The sequence below is a fragment of the Hydra viridissima genome, unplaced genomic scaffold, assembly GCF_058129835.1.
Source record: "Hydra viridissima isolate aposymbiotic clone 2 unplaced genomic scaffold, HvirCarnegie_v1 scaffold_10, whole genome shotgun sequence".
NCBI lineage: Eukaryota > Metazoa > Cnidaria > Hydrozoa > Anthoathecata > Hydridae > Hydra > Hydra viridissima.
The window spans coordinates 15,999,321-16,022,016 of NW_028324309.1; the positions used below are offsets into that span (position 1 = coordinate 15,999,321).

At 35.5% G+C, this 22,696-nt stretch overlaps 2 pseudogenes; both read right to left on the bottom strand.

Moving 5' to 3' along the window:
* Nucleotides 1–3,185: 3,185 nt before the first annotated feature.
* LOC149883363 (uncharacterized) lies at nt 3,186–5,004 on the bottom strand (annotated as a pseudogene).
* Nucleotides 5,005–5,692: 688 nt separating this feature from the next.
* Nucleotides 5,693–6,242, bottom strand: LOC149883364 (uncharacterized; annotated as a pseudogene).
* Nucleotides 6,243–22,696: the final 16,454 nt, after the last annotated feature.

The following is a 22,696-nucleotide window of genomic DNA, read 5'->3' on the forward strand; positions in this document are numbered from 1 at the left end:
ATCAAGAATTAAGTATTAAAAAAGTATGCAGAAAAGAAAATTATTCGATTTCTTCATATATTTTAATTCATCATTTTCCCAATTTTCAAAATGCCAAATAACTGCTAAATAATTGGCAAGCAAGTTGGAAAGATGCATTATAAACAAAGTTAAAAGCAAGAGTTGAAGCTGCAACGGTTTCGAGCTGAAACGGCTTCTTGCTATATGTAAGGCCATTGTTATATGTAACGGCTTCTTGCTATATGTAAGGATATATATTAACTAGATGTCTAACTTCCGAAAAAAAGTTCAGCAAATTTTTTTTGCCACCAGCATATGATTGGATAATAACTTGTTTTGCCACCAGCATCTGATTGGTTAACAGATATTACGGAAAAACGAATAGCAAAAATAAAACAAAACATCGCCAGAAATTTTTCTTCTTTCCTGCGGCTACCGGATTTACATCCTTCAAAAACATGCTTCACATTTTCTAACGGAATTTATGTGAAGTTAGATATCTAGTTTATATATATATCATAGTGTAAGGCAGATGCAACTGTCAGTTCTACTGTATTCGAGTCATTTCTTTCTGGATTTTCTAAATTATATTTGGCTCCACGTTATTATTACTATTCCTGATATAAAATAATTGCATATCAATCAAAAGACTTTTTTAACTTAACACATCCATGAATACAATGTATATTTACCTTCTCGAAAATAAGTCTGTCAACCTCCTCGGTAACTTTTTACAATCTACTTGCATACGTTTTCTACTTTCAACTTCGAAATTTAACGTGCGAATAACTTTTTAAGCTTTGATTTTTAAAAAGAATAATGTCATTTGAATGTTGTTTAGGGGAGAACGGGACTAGTTGGCTGCAGTTTTAGCTTTTGAGCTAAGCTCTTTTCTGGGTGAACATTTTTGAAGATATCAAATATGTTGTTTAAAAGAATATGGATTTGGCAAGACTTTTCAAGTGTCAAAAAATATTTTAAAAAAATATTGGTGGCCCAAAAAGGACTTCCAAAACAAAATAAAAAAATATGTACCAACTTACTCCGAACCAGGATAAGTTGCCTATACTCTCAGGGTAAGTTGGCATACCGTATAAAAAGAGACAAGTTTAGCAACATTAAGCATCTTTTTCTAGTGCATCTTTTTTATGAAAACTTTTGCTAATTTTTATCCAATAATTTTTTTTGACCTTAACTTTTACTGCCCTTCAGTCGATCGAATAGACTTTCCTTCTATAAAAATAGCATCATTAGCATTTTTTGTAACATTTTTAGAATTTACAGGCCTGTCTACTTTTATGATTTCGCATGTCTGTAGATCTGCAGTGTTATATAACTTTTGTGAATTTACGACCAGTGTAAAAAAACAACAACTTTTACTAAAAAGAAATTCCACAGGCCACAGTTACGATGGCCCCAATAATAATTCTGAATATTTTGTGTAAAATCTCATTAGGGCATCCTTTACTTTTTTAACTTATATTAACAGGATCGCCCCCAAAGACTTTTTTGCCTTTAGGTACACACATTAAGGTTGGGCATATATAAATTTATTAAAGTAAAAGCAACATTTGTAAAAATAGACCTGATTTTTGCAAATGATAACTTATATAGGGAGGGGGGAGCGAAATTCAAAATGTTTTTTATCAGATTGGATGTCAATAAAAATGGACTTTTCTGAAAAAGTTGGAGTGGTGCCCAACTCTTTTCATAAAACTTTTTTCATGACAGTAAATATTTTTTAAACTTTCATTAATGAAAATGTATTATTAAGCATTAAGGAAAATTAACTTTACCTTCCCTCTCAACACCTTTTGTGTGAACAGTGAAGAACTACCAGGATGCTCCAGGAACTATTCTAGATCATTAATATTCATTTGACTGGTTAAGTTGGGTTCATAGGCTTCTTTCATTGTTATACGGGTTAGGAAATTTGGTTGTTTGCAAGTTTAAATTATGAACCTTGTATGCTCTGGAAGCTAGGCTTTCCATTTTCTGATTTTTTCAAATTTCAAAAATTTTGTTAACACCAAAGTCCCTTTCAATCTTGTTTTTCCTGCAAAGTTATGTTTGCAATAAGATTTCAGAATGAGAATACCATACTGAAGATCTCACATATTTTTCAATAAATATCTGTACTTTTTTATTTTGAATTTCGAAAAGGGTAGTGAGTTCAAGATGTGCCATGGCTCCTCTATCCAACTATGTTTCACTTTGATTTGGAACCACATAGAGAAGTAAACTGATACAGGAAACTTTAACTCTAAGTTTTTTAACTCATCTCCCTCTAATCCATATTAGCAAACTCACAATAAAAGTAAAGAAAAATCGGCGTCACTGCAGTTTCTCTTCCCCCCCCCCTCCCCCTCCCCCCTCTTTTTTTTTTATGATTGTTTATGATAGAGAATTTTACGCTGATTCAGAAATATACAAAAACATAGACCTGAAAATTAATGGAAAGTGCTCTAATTCGAAGTCAAAGTTTTAAAAAATTCCACTAAAAACCCTAATATTCCCCATTTTTTAAAAATCTTTTTCTAAACGCTTTCATTAATCCGGTCAAAATAAACATTTCAATTTACAATAATTCGCATAAAGCTGAAAATTGGTACATACCTTTAGGATATTATTACAAATAAAATATTAAAAGTCCCCACCGATCCCATATCTGCAAAAAAAGTTATTAAAGGTTATAGGTTGAAAAAAATAGTTTTTTCTTTTTTTCCAATTAATAATAAGTTTTATCATAATAAAGATCAAACAAAAGTATTGCATCATGAAAGTATTTAATAAAATTGCCTTAATACATTTTTATAAGAATCATTATTCCTGAGATATTGAAATGCTTGCGAAAATATATTGCGAGAAGATATTGCAAGAATATATTGCGAGAAAATATATAGCGAAAATATATTAATTATATGGCGATTTTATATAAAATACATTGCTAGAAAAGACATTGCAATTCTTGTGAAATTACGAAATTAATATTCATATAATATAATATAAATATTACGAAATTAATATACATATAAATAATATATATATATATATATATATATATATATATATATATATATATATATATATATATATATATATATATATATATATATATTGCATTTATTATATATTATTAAATGCATATTATGTATTATATATTCGTATTATTGTGATATATTATATATTAGCATATTCTTCGCTTTCTTCTTCTTCGAAGTCATCTTCTTTTTCAAGCTGGATATGTGAAAAAGATACATCAATTGTCTCCTCATTGATAGCATCAAAATCATCATTTATTGAATTTGATTCAACGTTGGAGCAAGACTGGCGTCGGCAATTAGTACACACCGATAAACATAATAACCCGACTTTTTTACAGCTACATTTTGCATTACAACCCTTTTTGCAATTGCAGAAGATGGTGTTGAGAAGTCTTTCCGGAGCTGGTGGAAGTAAAGTGTCAATCGGCTCTAATGTATTATCTACTAATTTCCAACCCCAGTCAAATGGGTCCAGTTGATTGCCTAGCCATACTTGAACTTGATAATATACTCGATACAAGTGTTGACTTGAAGAAGCAGGTGTTAGAGGTTTATGATTATCCTCATACATCAAAGTGTCATTGTAGGATGCGCATAAACCAAAAGACGAAAAGATTTGTATAACAAGTTTGGAACCGTCGATGGAAAAATACTGAGAGACCCAATTGCAATTTTGATTTAAAAGAGCTAGGCCTAACAACAGACATAATGCTGTGGCTGATACTTGTACAAACTAATTTTAAATGTTCTAATTTAGATCGTTTATTTTTCAAAATAGCTTGCTCTAAAAAATAAGTCAATGACTCTGGAATATCGCTGTTAATATCTTCAAACATTTGACTAGGCGAGGGATAATTGGTATTATCAAATACCAATGATTGAATGTCCTCTCGAATGATTGCTGCCGCAGTTTTCAAAATTCGAAATCGTTCTTCTTCTTTATTTTGGCTTTTCTTCTCATACCAAGCTTGGTTAAGAATATTGCTTAGATTGTCAAAAAAACAGATAAACGATAATTTTCCCGGTTTTTCAGTGATAATAATTTTATTACCGAACTTCAACTTTAATCGTGTCTTAATTGTTCTGTTATCTAAATGTGGATTTTTGCAAATATTTTTTAGTTCTTCTAATGAAAATTGGCAGTCATCGCTATTTTCAATTTATTTAAATATTTCTTCCATCGCAACATTTGTAGATTCATCTTGAGGACGACCGATTTTACACCCATTGGTTGGTCTCAAGAAAGAATTATAACAGGTATTATGATATTTAGCCTCAGCAGCAACTAAATCAAATTCATATTCAATGCGTGCAGTAACCTTTTTTGCTTCCTCGTCAAAACGATTCCATGCTACCTTCAGAATTGGTTCTTTAAATTCAAGTCGCAACTTTATGAATTTTACGCCGAACTTTCTTCGCTTTCTTCTTCTCGGCCTCCTCGTTTGCTTCATCGCCGCAAAATAAGCAACATCTTTTTAAACAAAAAAGTGATTCACTTACGCGCGCTCTGGTACGAGGTGGACTATTTTCAGATGTGCTGACTTGATCTATGTCTTGCTGTCTTTTTATTGCAACAATAGTACTCTTCCGAGTATACTTTTTACGGCACACCACATGAATCGTTACAGACTTCAGATCTTTCAGGTATTCATAAAACCCGTCACTTCTTTTAACACTTGTATGAATCAAAGTCTTCATTTTACGTACAACAACAACAGTTTCACTTGCTATTAAAAGTTTACTACGTGTAAAACATAGTTGCGACATTTTAATAAAAGTATTAAACGGTTCCAATCGTTATAAAAAATACTGCTCGATACTCTTAACTGCAATGGAACGTTCAACGCTAAAAGTATTTCATCGTTCGTAACTTTGTTCCAAGAATTTTGCGAAGTCAGACGAGAAAAATCAGTTGAAAAAATTAGTTGAAAAAAGCATTTTTCATTGTTCTTATACAAGTTCAAAGAAAAGCCGACGAAACAGTTTATTCAAAAATGCGTTAAGATGCTGTTCGCTTTTGTTTGATCTATTTTTATGATTAAAACTTTCCTTTCTTTTTTTTTAAAAAAAAAAAATTTTTTTTAAAACCTTAATCCTTGAATAACTTTTTTTGCAGATATGGGATCGATGGGGACTTTTAATACTTTATTTGTAATAATGTGCTCAAGGTATGTACAAATTTTCAGCTCTATGCGAATTATTGCAAATCTACAACTATTTTTTTGTCTATTTTGACCGGATTACATTTTTAACGAAAATTAATTACCGTTACATTGCACAAATAGCAGAGCTGGTTTCCATCAGCCCTAGCATTATTATTTTAGAGTATTATAACGAAATGAAATTAATGGAAGATTTCAAGTAAAGGTTGAATGTGAGAATGTAGACAAATTGATGAATAGTAATTATTGTATTGTACGCTGGGTTTTTTTATTAAGAAAAGCGGTTTGTAAATTTTAAATGTGATAAAACGGTTAAGAACTAAATTTCAAAAATTCTTCTTTTAGGAAACAAAACTGTTGAATTCTTTTTTAAAACTTATTACAAATGTGTATTACTTGCATTATAGTTAATTCTCTAATAAATCAAAAAACGGCTATTTTCATAGCCACAAAAAATTGCGCAAGATAAATATACTTTAACGACTTTTATAACGTAAAAACCATGCATTTAGATATGAAGTTTGAAACTTCATATCTGAATGCAGCAGAAGTTGTATTTTGAATGTTAATATAATTTTGCTCTACTTTAAAATCCTTACTTTTACCTAAGACATCAGTATTTTTTGTGTACTTTGAACATTTTAAGAAACTATTAGAATATCCTTCTTCGATGGTACATTCTTCCAAAAACTTCTTTTAATTGCTACATGTTCACAAAAACTTCTTTTAAAATAATACAGTTTAACACCTCCTTATCTTTGATCTGCTTCATATCATCCTATTTCTTACTAATTCGCTCTATTTCCTTTCATTTCCATGTAATCTCTTTATAATCTTTAGATCCTATCATAACTTGAGTTTTCTTCCTCTCTTTTGTTCTCTGCGCTTACATAAATTCTAATTATATCAACGGAATCCTCGCTAATTTTTCACATGTACAATTGATGCGAACTTTTCTTTCACATCCCTGACAATTTGATTCATTAGAGATAAGAATAGAACATTTGCAGTTAGTTACATCAAAGTGTTGCAACATACCCAGCTAGCCAGCCCATAAGGTACACGGGTGGGTCCCGGCCGGGCCGCAGGATCTGGCTCGTACGGGTAACCCAGACTGATCCCGCCGTTTTTTGTCCGCGAGATCCAGACGGGACCCGTCCGGGATTCCCGCCAGAAAACACAAACAAGACCCAGCAAACAGAACCCATACGGAACCCAGTTGGTATTCAGCTAGGATAACCCACATGAATCCCACAATTATCCCAGGTATTATAGGTATAATGATAATTATTATTACCAATATTGTTATTATCATTATTATTATTGTTATTACTATTATTATTATTGTTATCATTATCATTATTATTATTATTATTATTATTATTATTATTATTATTATTATTATTATTATTATTATTATTATTATTATTATTATTATTATTATTATTATTATTATTATTATTATTATTATTATTATTATTATTATTATTATTATTATTATTATTATTGTTATTATTATTATTATTATTATTATTATCATTATTATTATTATTATTATTATTATTATTATTATTATTATTATTATTATTATTATTATTATTATTGTTATTATTATTATTATTATTATTATTATTATTACTTTTATTATTATTATCATTATTATTATTATTATTATTATTATTATTATTATTATTATTATTATTATTATTATTATTATTATTATTATTATTATTATTATTATTATTATTATTGTTATTATTATTATTATTATTATTATTATTATTATTATTATTATTATTATTATTATTATTATTATTATTATTATTATTATTATTATTATTATTATTATTATTATTATTATTATTATTATTATTATTATTATTATTATTATTATTATTATTATTATTATTATTATCACTATGTAACATTACTACTAGAAAAGGAGAGTTCTGGGACAAACCCATTTTTGATCTCCGTTTTGTATTTTTTTGATAATTGAGGGGTGTGAAAATGTTTTGATGATTTTGGGGTGTCGGGAAAACGTTTTTTCATGACGTGATAAAGCATCATGAAAAAAAATTTAATTTTTGCAAAGGTGTTTGAATCTTGCGCGAAAAATTTCTTTTTTTATTTGTTCTTGTTTTTGTTCTTGTTTTTCTTCAAGTTTTTGTTTGAGAATTGATTTGTAAATTCCAATTTCGTGCCATCCAACTCCTTTGCTCCTTAAATATTCAATGGGGTCAAGTGTTTTTATGCTTTTGATTTTTCCGTCCTCATTTCTCAAGATCCTTGTTTTTCCGTTCATTTTATTATGTCAAGAAAAAAAAAAATTTTTTTAAAGGATTTTTGAGAATGGGTCCGAGAAGAAATTAAGATAAGATGGGCACATATTTTCTGTCTCTTTTGAAGTATAATCCATCTTTGAGTGAGCTTCCTGTGACCCAGGGTGTTAAAAACAGTCCGTCTCCTTTGTATGTGGCAATTTTCATTCCTTTTCCATTGCTTTTGAGGTAAGCAATACCATTTCCAACAATTTTTTCGATCAAAGTGGGCGCAAGAGCTCCCAATAAAGGTAAAAGAAGAAATCCTCCTTCTGATTTTATTCCATTTCCTAAAATTTTGTCGATCATATTGGAACCAAGAGAAGAGGCAACACCTCCCAAAGCGGCCTTGCCAAAAACTGGGACGGCTTTGGCTGCAACCCTTCCCAATAAAGGCAAAAGAGCACCAAGAAATCCTCCTTCAACTTTTGCGTTGTGTTCCAATTGAGTTTTGCTCATTTTTATGGTGACTCCAACTCCTCGATGGAGAGCGTCCACAATTTTTCGGTGTTGGCTTTCTGTTAAAAGCAAAATGTCGTTTCCGTGAAGATTATCATTTGAAATGCGGATGCTCGCGGGTTTTCCTTCAATGATTGATTTTTTTATTTTGTCGATCTGTCCCTGAGACACATTTAATTTGACACGAATGTAATTGCTCATTTTTAAAATGCCTGAAAAAAATTTATTTCACTTCTCGAATGTGATAACGGATCGTGATGTCCTCGCCGCGAAAGTCGATTAGATTTCCGTTTCGATCGACAATGCGTGTGATCATCGTGGAAATTTCGGGTACTTTGACAGGGAGGTAAACCAAATGGGTGGGTCTTTCGATGATTTTAAAGCCAGGACCCACAGAGGGGTAAAAGGAGTAAATGCAATTTAATTGCGAGCCATTGATGTATGCTGACCCGATGACGTTGTTGACGATTCTGATCGTGTTGACGTTTGTGATTCTGACAATGTCGTCGGACTCGTATTCGGAATTGGAGTCTAATTTTCTTTTTGTGAAGCCCAAAAGGGAGGCGATGCTGTTTTCGACGTTCAGGTCCATCAAATAATTCAATCCAAGTTTGATGGTTGATTTTAAAGTGTTTGAATTGGATCCAATCTTGATGTTTTCTGGTAACTGATTTTATTTGTGGTGACGTAACTTGCGCTTTGAGACGCATAATTTTTGATTGTGTTTGAGACGGTTTTTTGCAAATAATTGTTGATGTCGATGATGTCGTAGCTTCCTTCTGGAATGACGACGTTTTCCCAATTGGCACCGTTGGTCATGCTGTACCTGAAAGAATTGTTTTTGCTGGTGATGTTTGGAAAGCTGTTGTACGTCTCAAGACCGAGAAAAGCCATCTCATATTTTTTTTCTTTTTCAAAAACGATTTTGTCCAAAAATTCTGTTTGAATTATGTTGGATGTTCCATCCACATCGATGATTATTCCTGACATTTTTTTAATGGGTGAATTTTTTTTTAAATAGGTTTTTTTGTTGCACCAAAAATGTCAAGTCCGATTCGATATTTTCCCTCGTTTTTTTTTGAAGTTAAATCGATAACAGCAAATCCGTAATCTTTCTCCCAGCATTTATTGCAAAAATCTTTGAAAACTTCTTTTGGCATGTCTCGAGAAGCATAAAATCGATAAATGAAATCGACAGTATTATTGTCTTGAGGAAAGAGACAAATAAAGTTTGCATTTTTCCGTATGGTTCGTCCTGGGAGCTCGAAATAATTTTGAGAGAGGTAAAACATGTCGACTTTGGAGTGTCTTCCTCGCATATAATAGGATTCGCATTTGTTTTGCTTAGCATCTAACAAGTCGTCAAAGATAATTAAACTTTTTTTGGTTTTATCAAGATATTCAGGTTCAGGCACATCTTCATCCGTTTCGAAAAATTGACACTCTATGCCTTCGGTTTTGGAATAATTTTTTGAAAAGTCGTTTATGATAGATTCATGGTTTAAATTTAATTTTATCATTTCTTTTTGTAAATTGGGAGTGAGCATACTTAGAATAATTTTTTTTGGCAGTTCATTCTCAAACCCTCTTTTCATTATTTGGTACTCGGGTTGAAAAAGAGATTTGCCAAAAATCTGCAAATGGTTATAATCCAACCATTCAGGCTGAAGCAGCAAATTGAGAAGCAACGTTGTTTTTCCACACCCAGATTCACCAACGATGATTCCTCGAATGCTTCTTGGAAAAAGCTTGCCGTTGTTTCTTTCATTTTCATTATTAATATATCTCAAATCGATAATTGACATTTTTTTTTTAATTTAAAAAATATTTTTTTTAAAATAAAAATGTATTGTGTCAAATGCAAAAGGAAAACAGAAACGATCCATTTGAGAAATGAGAGGACAAAAAACAACAGAAACATGATCAAAGGAACTTGTGACTCTTGTGGAACGACCAAATGCCAGTTTGTTTCTTCGTCAACAAAAGGGGGAGACTTGGTCGAATCGATCAACAATTTTTCAAAAAAAATAAAGCTTCCGTGGGCAAAATTTCCTGGAGAAATGCATGTTCCAGGAATGAATTTTGCAGGGCCTGGCACAAACCTGGACAAAAGGCTCACATCCACTGACATGTATCAGGAGTGGAGCAAACCGGTGGATCGAGTGGACAATGCGACATATCACCACGATTTGGCATATAAATATTTAAACGACGTTCAAAGCAGAACTTTGGCAGATCAAATGATGCTTGAAGAAATGAACTCCATTCCAAACCCCACTCAAAAAGAAATAAACGAAAGAAAACTTATCGCTCCCATCATCAAAGCCAAAGCCAAATTCGGACTGGGTGTCTCAAAAAAAAAAAAATTCCCCTGAAATGGACGGATCAGCTTGCAGAAGAGCTTCACAAACCGGTCATTCATCATTTTAAAAAAAGAAAAGTGTTTGTGAACGACATCGATGAAATATGGGCTGTCGATTTGGTTGACATGCAATCGTTTTCAAAATTCAACAATGGAATAAAATATTTGCTCATGGTGATCGACGTGTTTTCAAAGTATGGATGGATCGTTCCGTTGAAAAGCAAAACGGGTCTTGAAGTGGCTGAAGCGTTGAAAAAGATTTTTGGTGAAAGAAAGTGCGTCAAAATGTGGGTGGACAAAGGAAAAGAGTTTTACAACAAGCACGTGAAAGCGTTGGGTGTTCAATTGTACTCCACTGAAAACGAGGAAAAAAGTTGCGTCGTTGAGAGATGGAACAGAACGATGAAAGAAAAAATGTTTAAATATTTTTCAGCCAACAGCACCAATAAATACATTGACGTTTTGGACGAAATGGTGAAAAATTACAACAGCACAAAGCACTCGTCCATCAAAATGACACCAATTGAAGCCAGCGATGAAAAGAATAAAAATATGGTCAGGATGAACCTGAATGGAAAGATGCCAAAAGAAAGACCAGAGCCGAAATTTTTAATGGGAGACAAAGTGAGGATCATAAAAAAGAAACCCCATTTTGAAAAAGGGTACACGCCGAGATGGACTGAGGAGGTTTTCACAGTGTCAAAAATTCAAAGAACGGATCCACCCACGTACAAGATTGTCGACGCCAACGGTGAAGACATTCAAGGCACTTTTTATGAGCAGGAGATGCAAAAGACGCATCAAGAAATATTCAGGATTGAAAAAATCGTTCGCAGAACAAAAAGCAAATCACTGGTCAAATGGAAAGGATATCCAGACTCGTTCAACTCATGGGTGGACAATAATGAATTGATCCGTTTGAAAAAAATGAGTTAAAAAAATTTTCTTTTCATATAAAAAAGATGAATTTCGTAACGATTGAGAATTTTGATGACAGCAAATTGTCCGTTGGAGAGATTTATTCAGCAACCAAACCCATTCAGTACCAAAAGATTCCGCTTTTTTATGAGTACCCATCTGGAAAAGGTCCTTTTGTTTTGAGAACACCCGTTTTGTTTTCTCTGGGTGTGTTTGAGAACTGCAATTTTGGAACGAAAGAGCTGGAGGGATACTCGATGTCCTTTCTCGGTTTCAATGAAAAAAATGGAATGAGCGAAAAAGAAAAAAAGTTCATCGAGGTGACTGAAAAAATATCAGAATTTCTTCGTGAAAAAGTCAAGGAAATGATTCCAACTTTGAAAAAAGGAGGAAGAACAAAAAAAATAATGACAGAGGATTTGTCCATTTTCAAAAACAAAGAAGATAATCCAAACGCAGCTCCCATTTTTTTCGGAAAATTGTTTGCAAATAAAAGTGAAAAAAACATTGAGGTTTCTTCTTTGTTTTTCAAAAAGGAGAACAAAAAGATGGTTAAAGTGAATCCTTTGGAGTATGTTCGACAAAAGTGTTTTGTCGTCGCCTCTTTGAGAATCGAAGGTGTTTTTGTTGGAGCGCAGATCGAGTCCATTCAGGTTAGGATTCCCGAAGTGGTCATTGCAAAAAATGAGACTTCAGTCCAAAGCATCATGGGTGATGATTTGGATTTGGGGGAAATGGAATCTGACGAAGAAATGTGAAAAAATAAAATGAGTTAAAAAAATTTTCTTTTCATATTAAAAATGTATATCCAACGAATGTCGCAAAACGGAGCCAATTTCAACGCGCAAACTGACGAAAACGGTCGTCTCAAAATCGTTCAATTGCTCTTGCAAAACGGAGCCGACGTCAACGCGCAAACTGACGAAAACAAAACGCCGCTGCACATTGCCTCTAAAAACGGTCATCTCAAAATCGTTCAATTGCTATTGCAAAACGGAGCCGATGTCAACGCTTTAGACAAAAGCAAATGGACTCCGTTACACTTTGCATCTCGCAAAGGTCATCTTGCCGTCGTCCAATTGCTGTTGCAAAACGGTGCCGACGTTAACACAAAGTGCAACAGCATGTGGAAACCACTGACCATAGCAGCTCAAAAAGGTTATCTTGCAGTCTCCAAATTATTGTTGGAAAACGGGGCCGATGTGAACGCGCAAACTTACGAAAAATGCACGTCGCTGCATTTGGCCAGTCTTTACGGTCATATCGGAATCGTCAAACTGTTGTTGCAACAGGGGGCTGATGTGAACGCGCGAAATGATCATCGAGTAACACCGCTTGACATGGCATCTCATAACAACCATGATGAAGTGATTGAATTGCTTTTGCAAAACGGAGCCAGCGAGTGAAAACACGAAGAAAAAAAAATGAAAATAAAATGAGTTAAAACATTTTCTTTTCATATTAAAAATGCATGCCCCTCACAAGTTTTTTAAAAACGTCTCCTCGGCAGAGAAACACGCTGATTCGAGTTCGGAGATCTCGAAAATGTATTTGGGACACATGGATGAGAGGATCAAAGTGTTGGAGAGATTCAAAGAGTCGGATCGAACCAAAAATTTGGAAAATTTGGTGGAACGGATCAAAGAGCTGGAAGATTTGGTTGAGACAATTAAAAACCTGCAAAAAAAGACATCGCAAAATATTGTTGTGGCAAAAAAAGATTTGGATCATCCAAATTGTTATGACATAAAAGGCCATCATGAGATTTTTGCTCAGAAAGACATAAAATTTGCTGCTCTTTCTCTCACGACAATATCGTTGTCTGTTGGATTGAGTTTTGACAAAGGAATTGCTGTCGTCACTTTGATGAATAAAATAAGTGACAAATTAAACTTTTTCAAAAACGATGTGATTTTTTCAGAGTCTGTGGATGACGTCATTTTGGATGTGAGTAACAACAGCACCAATGACGTCATCATCAAAAAAGGTGAAAAGCTTTGCAAAATAAATCACATCAATTCGAATTAAAAAAATCTGTATTTGTTAAAAAGATGGAGATAATAAAAAACACTGAAAAAATTTATCCAGTTCTTCCAACGGCACCATCTGATGACTCTTTTCGTCTTCAAAAAATAGGTGAGATCCAAAAAGAAATGGAGAATGAAAAAGTGAAAAGAATGGCTTTGAGCAAAAAGTACCATCGAGTGGCCAAAATTATTCGTTTCGCAGACGATGGGTTGCAAACGTTGTGCATTGGTTTGGGGATTACAGGCATTGCACTTTTGTCAACCGTTGTTGCCACTCCAGTTTCGATTGCATGCGAGGGGGTTGCAATTGGATTGGGGGCTTTGTCCATTTTTGGAAACCATCAAAACAAAAAAATGTTGCTGAAGGCTGAGAAGCACGAAAAAATAAAAGTTCTTTCCGAGTCAAAATTGAACACGATTAGCAATCACATTTCAAAATCGCTCAAGGACGGGTTTGTGAGCGATTCCGAATACGAACTCATCCTCGGTGAGCTTCAAAAATTTAAAAACATGACCGAAGAAATCCGAACAAAAGCAAAAAGCAGCATTGACGAATTGACAAAAGAGTTGTTGATCCAAAAAGGAAGAGAAGAAGCCATTCAAGCATTTAACAATCTTTACAAAAAGTGAACGCAAACGCAAACGCAAACGCAAACGCAAACTCGTTTGTGTTTAAGTTTTTTTTCTCAGTATTTTAAAAATGGAGTTCTTTAAAATACATGACCCGAAAAAGAGAGATGAGATTGTGAAAATTTACATGGCCAACAGGGAAAAGATTTACAATGAGAGCCTCAACACAAACATTTCAGATGCAAATTATCAGACTGATTTGTCCAAGTTTTTCAAACCGCTCATCAAGAGCAACGAAAAAGTGAAAAGCGAGCTGAAAAGCATTGCATACAGAGAGGTTGGCAACAGTCCACTGGCTTTGACTTATCCAGAAAGTGAGACGTCTTTTGAAAGTTCAAAAAGTGATGAAAAAGCGTTTGGAAAAATTAATGTTGGAAATACAGCATTGGAATATTTGTCAAAATACGCTGCAAAAAAATTTTCTGCAGACAGAGTTTTTGGAATTCACGCAAAAGAACGAGGAAAAATGTTTATTGGGAACAAAGAAATTACCATCAATGAAAACGACGTCATTATTGATGGAAAAAAGTTCGAGGGCACTTTAGGTTTTTGGGAGTTGATCACAAGGTCCAGACCTGATATGACAAAGGTAACAGACGAGGACTTGAAAAATTATGAAAAAATATTGGTCGAAACGCATGCAATGGAGAGAGAAGAGAAACCAACCGTGCCAAAAGCTTCGAAAAGCGAAAAGTGGGAAACGATTGTTTCAAAAATTTGGGAAAAAAATTACACAAAAACGAGGGGAAAAAAAGGTCACGGAGTGATCATTCTTCCAAGCGATCCAAATGCTCTTGTTCAAAGACTAAGCTTGAGCATCGCCGCTGGTCATGCTGTAAATATCGCATCGAGAAACGAAGCTGTGGCCATTTGTGACGAGCTTTTGAGGCAGGGGGAAATCAACAAAGATGAATATCGATCGATTCAAAAATACATCGAGTCGTGAAACACGGATCTAAAAAAAATATTTTCTCATTTTTAAAATGCTCATTGTGAACAACAGAAGATATATTAAAAAGAACGTCGTCGGAGGAGGAGGGATCGTGGACACGTTTAAAAATTTTTTGAGGAGAATGATGGCTTCAAACGCATCGAGATCTTCTCTTCATTTATTGAGGAAAGCAGCAGCAAGCGAAATTGGAAGAGAAGCGATCACCGCCGCCAAATCTGCCGGAAAAGAATTGGCCTCTTCTGCCATATCCACCGCCAGAGACGTTGCCATCGACAAAGGAAAAAAAGCGATTGAAAAAGTTTACGCCAAGACAGGAACACCAAATCCATTAGTCAACACGATTTTGAACGAGGCGGCAAAGCAATATGAGTCTGTTAATCCGATGGAAGAGCTGCACAAAAAAATGTTTGGTTCGTCCATTAAAAAGAAAATGACAAAAAAGAGCGCGGCAAGAATCCAAGATCTGGTCAAAATGGGAAGTGGGCTTTTGATTGCGTGATTTTTTTGACGAATCAAAAATGGCATAAATTTTTTTTTCTCATTTTAAAAAAATGATAAACACCGACAGATTAAGAGTTGATGAAATGCCCGAGCATGACACCGGCATTGAAAAAGTTGATTTTTTCGAGTACCTTCCAACAAACCTCGATTTAAATTCTTCAGGATCGATCGTTTTTGAGATTGATTGCCAATCTGTGCAGACACTTCCGTCTGAGGCTTACATCCTCGTCGAAGGGGTTCTGAAAAAACAAGACGGGACAGCTTACGCAGCAGCAGACAACATTGCCTTGGTGAACAACGCCATCATGTATTTGTTCAGTGACGTCACTTACGACTTATCAGGACAGCAAGTGGAAAGAGTCATGTATCCAGGTCAGGGAACAACCATGCTTGGATTGTTGAAATATCCTTTCGGTTTTCAGCTTGCCGATGGTTTGAAGCAAATGTGGTACAAAGATACTTCAAACGCAACTGGAACCACAGGATTCAACGTCAGGCGAGACCACTTGTTTGCAGACACCACATCCATTGGCGCATTTTCGTTCAGGATCCCTTTAAAGCACATTTTTGGTTTTTGCAAAACTTACGACAAAGTCGTTTACGGATTCAGACACACGATCACCTTTACAAAAAAAGAATACGATGACCCCATTTACAGAGCCGGAACTGTTACTGCAGGAATGATCGACATCAAAAAATTTCGACTTTTCATGCCAAGGATTGAGCTTGATGTTTGGAAAAAATCCGAATTTTTGAACCTGATGTCAAAGAAAATCACCGTTCCAGTTGCTTACAAAGCAAACAAAGTCGAAAGGCAAGCCATTCCAGCGGGTCTCACAGAATTCACTTGGACCCTTGGAAGGATCACAGACAAAAGCGTTCCGAGATTTATCGTGTTTGGTCTTCAGACAAACAGAGGTTCCAGTCAAACAGCAAATCCAGCCGTGTTCGATCATTGTGACGTCAACAATTTTTTCGTGACCGTCAATGGGATAAAATATCCAAATTATAATTATGACTTGAATTTTGGAGAAAAGAAAATGGTCATGGCTCATTCCGATGCGTTCACTTTTGACGAAAAATATTATGGCACAAACGAGCTTGTTTGTCAATCAGGTTTGACTCTGCTTGAATACAAAAATTTGTTTCCGTTGTTTTTTGTCGACATCAGCAAGCAAAAGGAAAGAGTTGTTTCCGAAACGGCTGAATTGGTTGTCAACCTAAAATTCAGAACGGCTGTTCCAGACAACACCGTTATTTTTGCAGTGATCATTTCAGACAAATTGATCCAATTTTCTTCAGACGGAAACAACATGAATGCTGTTTATTAGGGATTCTTGACAAAAAGTTGATTTAAAAAAAAAAATTTTCTTTTCAAAATAAAACATGAGACTGACAAAAAATTATCTGAAAAATTTGCTGAGAGAAAATGGTGTCACAAAAACCTCAAACAATTTGTTGACTTTGATGATGATTGCGGTTGAGAACAATCTCGTAAGCAAAGATTCGCTTTTGGAAGGTGCAAAAGAATGCAGACAAGCGGGTCGACCGAAAAAAGAAAATGTGAAAACGGAAAATGTGAAAAAACCGATCGACCCAAAATACGAGAGGCTTGGTTCGATTCGAAAAAAACCTGTGTCTGTGAAAACGACCAACATCGAAACAGGGGATGTGGTTGAATACGGATCCCTTTACGAAGCGATGAAAAAGACGGGTCATGGCTGGAGATATTTGGAGCGTCGTGATGGAAAAGTGGATAATGGAATCAAAATTGAGATCTTCAATTCTGAAAAACTCGAAAACAGAAAAAAAAATCCAAGTCCGAAAAAATGAAAAGTCCGAAAAAAAAATTTTCAATTCTCGGAAAAAAAGAATTGAAAAAACCGGCACCGAAAAAAGATGCCATCCTGAAAAAACCGGCACCGAAAAACCGAAAAAAAATTTCATGGCGTATTAAAAATGGAAAGCAAAATGCGAAAAATCGGAAAAACCAAAAAAATTGAATTTGAGTTAAATAATTTTCTTGGCAATAAAAAAATGGAAAGCAAAATCGCCAAAGAAAAAAAAGTTTCAATGGCAACATTGAAAAATCAAGCTCGAGACAGAGCGATAAAAGGATTTTCAAAAATGACGAGGGAACAACTCGTTGAAGCCATAAAAACAACAAGACCTGTCATTGGTCATCCTCGTAGACGAACGGAAGATGTGAGGACTGCTCCTCGTTCGATTGCTCAAAGCCCTGTTCCTGCTACGCGTCCTGCAATTGCTCCGCATCAAACTGTTCAAAAGCCTGTCATCGCTCCGAAACCATCAACAATTCCAATGTTGAAACCAGCTCTTCCTCAAAAACCAGCTCTTCCTCCAAAGCCGTCATCACAATATATGCTTGACGCTCCTGTTCCAGATTCGTCTCTTGTGATGGTTCCTGGAGTTTTTTCAAGGTTTGCGACGTCTGTGACAAATGGTGCTGTCAGCAGTTTCAACAGCTTGCTTGAGTTTGTTGATCCATACGTTCCAGAGATGATGAAAAAAAGATTGAAAAATACAAAAAGAGAGTTGAAAAAAAGAATCACGTCTCTCAAATCGCTCGTGTTCGCAAACCCAACAATTGATTTTCATTTGACCGATCACGCGCTGAGACATGTTGCAAAACAATTTTTGCATCAAGTCAAAGGAAACCAAAAGGATGCTTCAGACTTTTTGAATTTAGCAAAAGACGGCGTGATCAAAATTCTTCAAGAGAATAAAAACAAAAAAGCGATCTTCGTTTTGACAATCGATATGGAGAGCGTCAGCCTTACAACTGGAGAGGAGGTGCATCGAATCGTTCCTTTTTTGTCAAAAGCTGGGATTATTTTGGAGTCGACGGACTTGGGAGAATTTTATGAAAAAGCAAAAGAGGAAATCCTGGAAAACATGGAAAAATACAACAAAATGGGCTAGAATTGCACAGTGTCAGCCATCTTGAAAATGGACATCAATTTAATTGACTACAAACCCATCGGTGGTCGGTCGTATATCCCTCTCGACGATTTTCTGTCGAGCAAAAAAGCAATCATCAACATGGTGAACGAAGACAATGAATGCTTCAAGTGGAGCGTCACCAGGGCGTTGAACATGAAAAAAAAACATGGAGAAAGAATTGACAAAGACTTGATTGAACAATCAAAAAATTTTAACTGGGAAGGGATTGAATTTCCTGTCAAACTCGATCAAATCAAAAAATTTGAAAAAAACAATCCAGACATCAGCGTCAACGTTTTCGGTTACGAAAAAAAATCCATTCACCCTTTGCAAATATCGAAATGCTTGAACAGAAAGCATGAAATTGATTTGCTTCTTGTTTCAGACGGAAAAACAAATCATTATTGTCTGATCAAAAATCTGAGTCGACTCATTTCATCCCAAGCATCCAACAGAAACGGGAGAAAATATTTTTGCAGAAATTGCTTGCAGGGGATGAAAAGCGAGGAGGATCTTTCAAAACATTCGACCTATTGCAGAGAGCACAGCGCGACACGAATGGATCTTCCTCCAGAAAATTCGTTCATGAAATTTGGACACATGGAAAGGTCGATGAGGGTTCCATTCATCGTTTACGCGGATTTTGAAAGCTTTGTCAAACCGATGTACTCGTGCGAACAAAACCCAGACCAGTCTTACACCAAAAAGTTTCAAAGTCACATTCCGAGCTCCTTTGCCTTTCACATCAAATGTTTTGACGAAACCGTTTATGATGACGAACCATCCATTTCCAAATCGTCAAACGAAAACCAAGACGTGGCTCAATTTTTTGTCGAAAGTTTGGAAAAAGAAATAAAAGAAATTTTTGGGAAAAACTTGAAAAAAAATATGGTCTTCACAAAGGAGGATGAAAATAATTTCAAATCAGCGACGGTTTGTCACATTTGCGAAGAAAAAATTCTCGATGCAGAAAAGGTGCGCGATCACTGCCATTTTACTGGAAAATATCGGGGAGCGGCACACAACGAATGCAATTTAAAATACAAAGTCCCAAAATTCATTCCTGTCGTTTTTCACAATCTGTCAGGTTACGACAGCCATTTGTTTATCAAAAAATTGGGAGGAGAAATAACCTGCATCCCATGCAACGAGGAAAAATACATCAGCTTCTCGAAAAAAATCAAAGTGGGAGAGTACACTGGGAAAAACGGAAAACCCAAAGAAAAAAAAATTGAATTGAGGTTCATCGACAGTTTTAAATTCCTTTCCTTCAGTTTGGATACTTTGTCTAAAAATTTAAAGCCGGAACAGTTCAAAAACCTTGCAAAACATTATGAAGGAGAAAAATTCGACTTGCTTCGAAAAAAAGGCGTTTACCCTTACGGTTGGGTGGATGGATTCGATAAATTTCAAGAAACGCAATTGCCTCCAAAAGAAGCGTTTTTCTCAGAACTCAACCACAATGAAATAAGCGACGAAGATTACGCGCATGCGAAAAAGGTTTGGGACACGTTTCAATGCAAAACGTTCAGAGATTATCACGATTTGTACAACGTGTCAGACGTTTTGATTCTGGCGGACGTCTTTGAAAATTTCAGGGACGTTTTGCATTGAAACCTTACATTGACCTCAACACAGAATTGAGAACAAAAGCAACCAGTGAGTTTGAGAAGGAATTTTTCAAGCTGATGAACAATTCGGTGTTTGGAAAAACCATGGAGAACATTGAAAAGTGAGTGGACGTGAGACTGGTGACAGAAAAGGAAAAGGCAATCAAGTTGTCGGCCAAACCAAATTACGACCGGCACACGATTTTCGACGAAAACTTGATTGCCGTTTACATGAAAAGGACAAAAATTTTTTACAACAAACCAATTTATTTGGGGATGTCCATTTTGGATTTGAGCAAAACCTTAATGTTCGAGTTCCATTATGATTTCATCAAAAAAAAATATCCTGGTGACGCAAAGCTGTTGATGACAGACACTGACTCGCTGGTTTATGAAATAAAAACGGACGATTTTTACAAGGACATTGCCGACGATGTGGAAAAAAAATTCGACACGAGTGATTTCAGCAAAAGCCATCCAGCCATTCAAAGCGTCGGGTTCAAAGTGGGTTTAAACAAAAAGGTTATTGGGATGTTCAAAGACGAAACCGGAGGAAAATAGATTGAAGAGTTTGTCGGCCTCCGGTCAAAACTTTACTTTTACAAAATACATCAAGAAAAACAAGAAAAAAAATGCAAAAAATGCAAAGGGGTGAAAACATATGTCGTCGAAAAATACATCACACACGACAATTACAAAAAATGTCTCGAAACCAAAAAAGAAAAGATTAACAAAATGAATGTCATCCGATCCCATTTGCATGACGATAAACACGGAGGAGATCAACAAAACCTCTCTCAGCTCCGACAATGACAAAAGAATCATTTTGGATGATGGAATACACACGTTGGCTTATGGTCACCACAAATTAAAAGAAAAGGAACAAAAGGTAAGTGACAAAAATGGGGAAGCAAATTAAAAAAAGAAAAAAATGAACAAAATAAAAAAATGAACAAAATGATCAATGTGGAAGGAATTATTTTGCCGAACGAGGCTTTGACCAATTTTCAATTGATGGAAGCAGCAAAAAAATTAAAAATAAAAAACTTTCGAGGGGTTTTTGTCAGAGACACATTGCCAAAAAAACCGAGAAAAAAAGAATGCGGGATTATCAACACGGGGGATTCAAGCACCGGAGGGTTTCATTGGGTGTGTTGGTTCAAAGACGGAGACGCAAAGTTCAGCTTTGACTCTCACGCTCAACCCCCTCTCGTCGAGCTCGTCGATTATTTGAAAAGCCCAGTCTTTTACAACAGCGAAAGGGTTCAATTTGGAAACACGTCTTATTGCGGTCACTTGTGTCTTTACGTCTTGAAAAAATGTGAAGAGGGAAACAGCTTTCAAGACGTTGTCAACACCCTTTGGTGATCACTTGCGAATTAAAAAAAATTTTCACCCTTTTAAAAAATGATTGACAAATTCAACAGAAACGAGTTCAGCGCTTATTTAGAAAATCTTACAGCAGACTCAACAAGCAACGTTTATATCAAAACGGATGGATCCAGCACCATCACTTCAGACATTGATTTTAACTCTCAAAAAATCATCAACCTGGCAGAACCAACCAACTCGCACGACGCCGCCACAAAAAATTACGTAGACACGCATTCGACAGGAGGAGGAACTTCAGTTGGCATAGCGAACTTGGATTTGAATTCGCATAAACTGATCAATGTGCTTGACCCTTCAAACGCGCAAGACGCCGCGACAAAAAGTTACGCAGACGTTTTGTTGCAAAAATCCAACTTTTTAGGGCTTGTTCCCAATCCAGGATTTTTGTCCTTGGGATTAAAATCGCAAACAATAGCATCAGCCGCCACGACAACAGTTTTCACTTATTCGGACGGACCTGGAGTTCTGAGAAGGTTGTGGTTGGCTCTAAGTGGAACTTTTCCTGGAAATGTTTTCATTCGAATATTTACAGATGGTGAAATTAACGTTGGAAATTATTCAGAAACCACAGAAGGAATAGGAGTGGACAACACTGGACTTGCTTGCGACTTGCTTTTTTCACCCATCGGCGGACCTTTTTACGCCAGTTCTTTGCAAGGATGCAACGTTTTGAGCAACACTTCGTTGGGAGGATATTTTACTCTTGACATGCCGTTCAGGACAAACATCAGCATCCAATTGGTCAACAAAAATACCTCCACAATTACTTACTGGATTCAGCCGTTCATTTCCACTCTTGACTCCATTCCTGCCTCCATACCTCTTTTCAAACTTTACTGCAAGACCTTCAGATATTTAAACACCACTTACGGAAACGAATATGTTTTGCTTGACACAAATGGAAAAGGAAATGGAGTTTTTCTAAAATACATCAGGATGCATATCATCGGCGCTTCTGTACGATGGCAATTTGCCTCCTGGAAACGGAACCGTTCTCAGTCCTTGGACACCATACAACACCAACAATTACACCACTTTTTCTGGATATGACGGTAACAGCAAATGCATCTTTTCCTCGTCTGGATTGGAAGATTTTTATTTGTCTTCTTGGAACGGATCAAACGTATCCTCATTCAACAACACATCGACTGGACTGCTGTTACAATCCAACTCCACCATCGGATCCACCACCACCATCTCCTTTTACAGAAATTTTGCAAATGCAGACTCCATGCCCAGCGTCGCAGCCGGCAGAAGGCTCGTCGTCACTCTCAACTCCGGCGACGCCCAAGTCGGTCAATCCGGAAGCTTTAACCTTCTTCTCGGACAAGCATATTATTACGCATAACTTCGC